Below are 8,812 nucleotides of genomic sequence, written 5' to 3'. Positions count from 1 at the left end.
CACTCAATTACATGTAATATAAAATACAAATACTTCAAAACTGCGTTGCATACAGAACTTCTATGAGTGAAAATGGCTCAACCCCTAGGAGAAGATGACCATGGTATTCAGAGAATCCGACTGCACTAGACTGCGTCATGATGCGACGGCGAAACTGGTAAAACTACAAAGTTCATGAGATTACTTATTAGATACTCCCCATGAGCGCAGCTCCACGGTCAACAACACAGGTTTCATGATCTAAGTTTTTATATCTCGTCAACAACACAGGTTTCATGATCTAAGTTGATCTAAGCTCTCACACCCTGTGACTGAATCCATCCACGAACCAGCTGAGAAGATAATAACACTTGAAAATCTAAGTGTGTGTTTAGAGGTCTGTTTGCTTGCCAATGCATCATTTAAGTGCTTTCTTCTTTTGTTTTCAGGACGGTGTTTTGGTGGATGAGTTTGGCCTGCCCCAGATTCCCGCCACATAAACAGGGGATGGATTAAAACAACTGCACTTCAACTGAAAACACTTTTATATGTAGAGTAACATTTATACATGCAAAACCATTTGACCTGAGAACACTACGATTTTCAAAGCTGTGTTGGGTTGTGTATTGTTACCACTACTGTGCTAGCATGTGGCCTTGTAACATACTGAACCTTTTTTAAAAACATTATTCTCCCTGTCCGTCCCCCTGTCTGACACGTCTAAGTCTCTTTCAGCAGCAGTGTTACCTAGTAATAATTTATTTTCACTTGTTTTGTTTTTGTTCTAGTTTTGTGTGCGTTGTTTAGACATTACTGTTTAGTTTTGAGTTCCCAAAGGTGGAGATGATTCCCACTGAGCCTGATCAAATGTCTGCAGGTTACTTGAAACATGCAAAATAAATGATGTGTTAATTTAACCTTGAATTGCTCATTTGTTCGCCGTCTCATTTTTCTTTTCTTTTTTTTTACTCCAAATCTTTTTATTGATGTGTATACAAGAAGACATAGTGTACAAAGTACATAGATACAGGAACTTAAGTGGTCGGAAATAATACAAATATAAACATCACCCCCCCCCTCGCTCCAACAGAGCCCCATCCCTGCAACAATATTGCTGTACCAATTGACAATTCAATACTGATTGAACTTATAAGCAGACACTTGTACATATCAAAAGTACATATACAAAAATGTATATTGAAAAAAATGTATATAAATATATATATATATATATAAAATTTAAAGAAAAAAATATAAATAAAAAGTAAAATAAATAAGTAAATGAATTAAAGTTAAAAATTCAATATGTAATCAGAAGCGGTCCTTATGGGTTGCAGATTATACACAATACAGGACCAGTCATATTAAACACCGATATTAATGATATCCAATTTCTCTATATAACTTAAAAAAGGTTTCCATGTAGAGTAAAATTTTTTAGTACATCCTCTTATAGAGTAACGAATCTTCTCTAATACCAAGTGGTGTAGAAGGTCATTGATCCACATTTTATAGGTTGGGGGGAGTTTCTCCTTCCACTTAAACAATATCAATCGCCTAGCTACAAGAGATGCGAAAGCCATCGCACTCTTCGCCTGGCGGTCAAAGTGAGTGTCGTGAGGAGTTACTCCAAATATGGCAGTAATGGCAGAAGGTTCTATAGGTACTCGGAAAACATCTGAAAAGGTTTTAAATATTGACTGCCAGAAATTGTCTAGCTTTGAACAAAACCAAAACATATGTAAGAGGGTGGCTCGTGTTTGCCTGCATCGATCACAAATGGGATCAATACTAGGAGTGAACTTTGCTAGTCTTACTTTAGACCAATGCAGGCGATGCATAACTTTGAACTGGATAACCGTATGTCGTAGGCAAATTGAAGAGGAATGTATTCTATCTAAAGCCCTTTCCCAGATATTCTCAGGAAGTTCAAACCCCAAATCGCCCTCCCATTGAGTCTTTAATGATGCCAAAGGTTCAAAATTATATGTATTTAGTAGGGAGTATATGTTCCCAATAATCCCTTTGGAGCCTGAGTTAAGCTTCAGAATGTCGTTTAAGAGGGAGTCGGGTGGTTGGGATGGGAAATGAGTAGAGGATTTTGATATAAAACTACTGAGCTGCAGAAATCTAAAAAAAATGAGAATTTGGAATGTTAAATTTAAGCTTTAATTGATCAAAGGATGCAAAAGTATTGTCAATGAATAGGTTTTCTATTGCGGCGACTCCTCTATTAGCCCATTCATGAAAAGCACCATCTATAGGTGATAGCGTGAACTGGTGGTTTCTTGTTATAGGAGCACAAGTGGGCAAATCTTTGAGAGAAAAACCTCGTCTGAACTGTGTCAGGATTCTAAAAGAGTGTTTCACAATTGGATTTGAGGTGTATTTAGATATGGATTCTGAAAGAGGGAGTTTTGAGCATAACAGTGAGTGTAAAGAAGTATGAAGACAAGAGGAGTTTTCCATTTGTAACCATTCAGGGTTAGTGTCACCAGACAAAGAGTCTTTCTAAAACAGCATAGTCCTAATGTTGGCAGCCCAGTAGTAGAACTGGAAATTAGGGAGGGATAATCCTCCATGTCGACGATGCTGCTGTAAGATTCCCTTCCGTATTCGGGGGTTTTTCTTATTCCATATAAATTCTGACACCAACTTGTCCACTGACATAAAGAAGGATTTAGATAGGTATAGGGGGACGCACTGAAATATATACAGAAATCTGGGCAAAACATTCATTTTAATTCTGTTAATTCTGCCTCCAAGCGACAGGGGGAGTAAATTCCAACGTTCCAAATCCTGCTTGAGATGGGTCAATAGTGGTGAAAAATTAGCTTTGAATATATCTTTGAAGAAATGTGTTATCCAAATTCCTAGGTATTTGAATTTTTGTGGATTGACTTTAAGTGGGAATAAACCAAAGTCAATTTGCTTAGCTGCTATATTCACCGGCATAATTTTACACTTATGTAGGTTAATTTTGTATCCCGATATTTTGCCACATTCTTCAAGCAGTTTCAGAGTATTTGGTAGACTAGTTAAAGGATGGGACAAATATAAAAGCATGTCGTCAGCATACAAGGACACCTTGTTATCTGAGTCGTATCTCCGTATTCCCTTTATATTAATTTCACTACGTAAGGCAAGGCAAGGCAAGGCAAGTTTATTTGTATAGCACAATTCGTACACAAGGCAATTCATAGTGCTTTACAGAGGCAAGGAAAAACATTTGACATTAAGACAAGCAATAGCAATAGAAATAAAAAATTAAAAAGAGAAGAAAATTTAATTAAAAACATCAGAATGTCATTTAAAATCATTAAATAGCAAATTTGAAAACAATTTAAAACATTAAGCGAATCACTGGATTATGATTAAAAATTCTTTAAAAGTTCTTCAAAAGAGCTCAGCCATAAGCACGTGAAAATAGAAAAGTTTTTAACCTGGATTTAAAAGTGCTAAGAGTTGGGGCTGATTTCAGTCCTGCTGGTAGTTTGTTCCAGTTGTGAGCAGCATAACTGCTAAATGCTGCTTCACCGTGTCTGGTTTGAACTCTGTGCTCCACTATCTGACCTGAGTCAGTAGATCTCAGAGCCCTACTGGGTCTATATTCTACTAACATTTCGTTTATGTATTGTGGGCCTAAACCATTCAGTGATTTGTAAACTAGTAGCAGAACTTTAAAATCTATTCTGTGGCTAACTGGGAGCCAGTGTAAAGACTTAAGAACTGGGGTGATGTGTTCTGATCTCTTTGTTCTGGTCAAAACTCGAGCTGCTGCGTTCTGAATGAGCTGCAGCTGTTTGATACTTTTTTGGGGGAGTCCAGTCAAAAGACCATTACAGTAGTCAAGTCTACTGGAGATGAAAGCATGGATCAGCTTCTCCTGATCTGTTTGGGACATAAAGCCCTTAACTCTGGATATGTTCTTAAGTTGGTAGAAGGCTGTTTTGGTGACTGATTTTATGTGACTGTTGAAGGTCAGATCTGAGTCTATCAACACGCCAAGGTTTCGGACTTGGTCTTTAGTTTTTAGAGACAGTAACTCAAGGTGTTTACTGACAGCAACCCTCTTCTCTTTATTGCCAAAAACAATTACCTCAGTTTTTTCTTGATTTAACTGAAGAAAATTTTGGTTCATCCAATTTTTGACTTGCTCTAGACAGTTACACAATGACTCTATAGGACTGCAGTCATCTGGGGACAGCGCAAGATATATCTGTGTGTCATCTGCATAACTATGATAGTTGACATTAGAATTCTGCAGAATTTGACCCAAAGGCAGCATATATAGGCTGAACAAAAGGGGTCCAAGAACTGACCCCTGAGGAACCCCACATGTCATAGCCACTCGATCTGATTGATTACTTCCAATGGTCACAAAATAACTCCGTTCCTCCAAGTAGGACTTGAACCATTCTAGGACTGTTCCACGGAGTCCTGCCCATGTTTCCAACCTGTTCAGCAGTATGCTGTGATCCACAGTGTCAAACGCAGCACTGAGATCCAGCAGGACCAGAACTGATACTTTGCCTGAGTCAGTGTTCAACCTTATGTCATTTAACACTCTAATAAGAGCTGTTTCTGTACTGTGGTGAGCTCGAAAACCTGATTGAAATTTGTCAAAAAGTCCACTGGAGTTCAAGTAATTACTGAGTTGATTAAAAACCACTTTCTCAACAATCTTGGCTATAAAAGGAAGATTTGAGACAGGTCTGTAGTTGGTTAACTTGAAAGTATCCAGCGTTCGCTTTTTTAAGAGTGGCTTGATGGCAGCTACTTTTAGGGGTTTAGGAAACGTGCCTGATTGAAGTGAGCAATTTATTATTTGTTGCAGATCTGTTTGGACAGATTTTACAATAGCTTTAAAAAAGTCAGATGGCATTGTGTCAAGACAGCATGTCGATGATTTAAGATGCTGAACTGTTTCTTCTATGTTTTTTTGATCAACTGTATTAAATTCTGACATAACAGTTGATTCATTCCTAGGCGGTTTTAGGGATTGCGTCACTTTATCATTTTGTAGATTTTTGTTGATATTTAGCCTTAAAGATCTGATTTTTTCATCGAAAAAGTGAGCAAATTCATTGCATTTTTCTTTTGAAGAGAGTTCTGAAACTATCTCTTTTGGGGGGGTTTGTAAGCTTATCAACTATAGCAAACAGAGTGCGAGTGTTGTTGATGTTTTTATTAATAATTTTAGAGAAGTGTTGCTGTCTAGCCTTGATTAACTCATGGTTGAAATTACTGAGACTTTGTTTGTAGAGGTCGTGGTGAATTTGGAGTTTAGTTTTTCTCCATTTGCTCTGCTTTCCTGCATTCTGTTTTCAATGCCTTTACCATCATAGTGTTCCTCCATGGTGATCTCTGTCTACTCAAGGTCATCTTAGTTTTAATAGGTGCAACAGCATCCATGACATTTGAGATTTTCCAGTTGAAATTATCCAGGAGTTCATCAACTGTCTCTGCACTCACAGTTGGTGACATTGCTATGGCCTCCATAAACTTAGCACTAGTATTCTCGTTTATGTACCTTTTCCTAACAGACACAGAGGTTATCTGAATGTTTGGAATTATCTGTAAGTCAAAGAACACACAGAAATGATCAGAAAGAGCCAAGTCCTTAACAACAACAGAAGAAATGTCAACACCTTTAGAGATAACCAGATCTAGAGTGTGTCCCCGAGTGTGTGTGGGCCCTTTGACGTGTTGGACAAGGCCAAAGGTGTCAAGTAGAGAACAGAAGTCTTTGGCATTAGTATCCATGTTGTTGTCTATGTGAATGTTAAAATCCCCAGTTACGATAAAAAAGTTGTAGTCAGTGCAGATAACTGACATCAGATCAGCAAACTCATCAATAAATTTTCCTGAGTACCTTGGTGGTCTATAAATGATTAGAAAAAGGACTTTTGGATCACCCTTCATTAAAAAACAGAGATATTCAAAAGAACTAAAATCACCAAATGTAATGTCCTTGCACTGAAATACTGATTTGAAAATGGCAGCAACACCCCCGCCCTTCTTGCCATTTCGACAAGAATTTGTTGGCGCTGCCTCATTAAGAATGGTAGCACAACTACATTCAGTCAGCCATGTTTCACTAAGAAGTAAAAAGTCTAGATTATAGGTCATAATCATGTCATTTACTATCAGTGGTTTGTTGACTAGTGATCTGATATTGAGTAGGGCTATCCTTGTGGGGATAACAGGAGACACTGGTAAGTTTCATGGTTGACATGCTATACTCAGTAGATTGGCAGATTTAAATGAACCCTTTTTATTTCTCATCAGTTTAACCACTTTTCTGTTACCTGTCATCACAGGGATTGAGAAGGGTATCTGAACTCCATAGGGCCCTGACTTTTCCTGGTGAAGATTATTTATATCAGTATTGCAGCCTGGACCCGGCACATATCAGTCAGACTCACAGATATGATGATTCAAAGGAGGTGGGGGGGCTCGGTGACTTTTAGTCGAGTGTTGTTTCCGAGGTGGAATAGGTGGGGCTGGGCGGTGTGGTAGCTTAAGGGGAGAAAATAGGGGATTTTGGCGTGGTGTTAATTGGATTCCCATATTGACAAGACTCTTCATCCTGTCTGTGAAATCCAGAAGTGGGGAGTCGTCCAGACTGAATGGAGAGAGTTGGGGGCTGGGTGGGGTCTGGGGGGGTGGAGGTTGAGTGTTCCCTGTTGGGGCTGGGGGAGACTCCACTTGTTGGGGTGAGAATAATGATGTTGCCGGTTCTTTCTGGGTCTGCTGTCCTCCCTGTTCAGTCCTAATCTCAGCGCCCTCACCAGAGCGCCGCCTTATCTGTTGTTTTGGATTGTCTTGTCTTTGGTCCTTGGCAGTGGCTGCTGGTGTCTGACGCAGAAAATAAAAAATGTTGGAGCTTAGCAGCTGTACTCCTGATTTGTTAAGGCAAAATCCATCTGCCTTAAAGAGGTGCCTGCGTTCCCAAAAGATGTTGAAATTGTCAATAAAGTTTATTGATTGAGTAGCACATGTATCTTTGAGCCATCTGTTTAGCATCATCAGCCTGCTGAATCGCTCATCTCCTCGCCGAACTGTTGGTAGAGGTCCACTGAAAAACACCTCAGTATTTAGGCATTGGACTCTCTTCATCAGATCAACAAAGTCCCGTTTTAATACCTCCGACTGTTGCTTCACAACATCGAGGGCTCCTGTGTGTATGATGAGTGATTTAACTGTTGGATGATCAGTAGCAATCTTCAGGATCTTCTTTGAAATATCAGACACCATATCTTTGGTAAAACAGAGTACTTTGGTGTTTTTCTTGCTGCAAAAGCGTTTTATCTCACCCACAGCTCCGTCACCCACTATCAGAGTTTCAGGCCCAGTCGTTAGCTCTTTCTGTGGCCTTTTAGCATATGATTTAGCTTCATACCTTTCTCTTGCGCTGGAAGATGAGCTTTCTTTTGGGGAGTCAGGATTTTGGGAAAGTGGAGCAAATCTGTTCTCTAGTAGAATCCCTGTGTCTTGGGGTGATTTGCTCTTTGTTTTTGTTGTACTTCCAGTCCATGGTTGTTTTCTCCTTGGTAGCGGGGTTGAAGATGCATTCCTGTTTGATGGCAGTGCAGGCCACTCAGTGTCATCATGAGTCTCCGGGTGCTGGGTTCTGCCTGTTAACCGTCTTCCCATATTGCCTCCCTCAGATATGGGAAGACGGTTAACAGAGCTAGAGCTAGTGGCTCGATTGCAACAGCAAATAGAAGGGGTGACAGGGGACAGCCCTGACGGGTGCCACGACGGAGCGGGAAGTAAGGAGAGAGATTGTTATTTGTTCGGACAGCTGCTAGTGGAGAGGAATACAGAACTTTAATCCAAGAGATACATTTTTCACCAAAGCCAAATTGTTTGAGAGTGTAGAAGAGATAGTCCCACTCCACCCGATCAAACGCCTTCTCAGCATCAAGTGATAATAATATTTCTGGAATGTCGGGTGGAGTGGGACCATAAAGAATATTAAGTAGGCGTCTAATGTTAAAAAAGGAGTGGCGACCTTTAATAAAACCAGTTTGATCGTCTGCTACAATTGAGGGCAAGACCGCCTCTAAGCGGCAAGCCAGAACTTTGGAAAGGATTTTACTGTCTACATTTAAGAGTGAAATGGGACGATAAGAACCACAATCTAGAGGGTTTTTGTCTTTTTTAGGAATAAGGGAGATGGCCGCTTGTCGCATAGTCAGAGGGAGGGAGCCGGTGGCATATGACTCCTCGAATACAGAGAGCAAGATGGGAGATAGCTGATCTACAAATTTTTGAAAAAACTCGCTTGGGAATCCATCTGGTCCTGGGGATTTTCCAGCTTGCAGGAGCCTAATTGCCTTAGTAAGTTCTCCTACAGGAAATGGTTTGTCTAGCTCAGACGCAACTCTGCTATTAATTGTGGGAACATTTATTTTACTGAAAAACGAATCAAATAAAGCACGGTCACCAAGGGATTCGCTATCGTACAACTTTGAGTAAAATCTATGAAAGCATGAATTAATCTCCGAATGGTCTAAATGTTTAGTGCCCAATTCATCATTTATCTCAGCTATAGTTCTATCCACAGTTTTCTGGTGGAGTTGGTGGGCGAGAATCTTCCCCGTCTTTTCACAATATTCGAATACTTTACTCTGTGATTTATTTATCAGGTTTTCAATGCGTCTTGTTGATAACAAATTGAACTCTGTTTGGAGAGTTAGTCGCTGTTTGAATAAATCATCGGATGGGGTGACAGCAAGTGTAGCATCTAATTTGAGAATGTCATTTGTTAACTGTTCAAGTTTCGTATTGTGCCGTTTTCTTTGCTGTGTGCTATATGATATTA

This window comes from Larimichthys crocea, chromosome II (assembly GCF_000972845.2).
Source record: "Larimichthys crocea isolate SSNF chromosome II, L_crocea_2.0, whole genome shotgun sequence".
NCBI classification, from domain to species: domain Eukaryota; kingdom Metazoa; phylum Chordata; class Actinopteri; family Sciaenidae; genus Larimichthys; species Larimichthys crocea.
Note: the sequence above shows the minus strand (reverse complement) of the source record.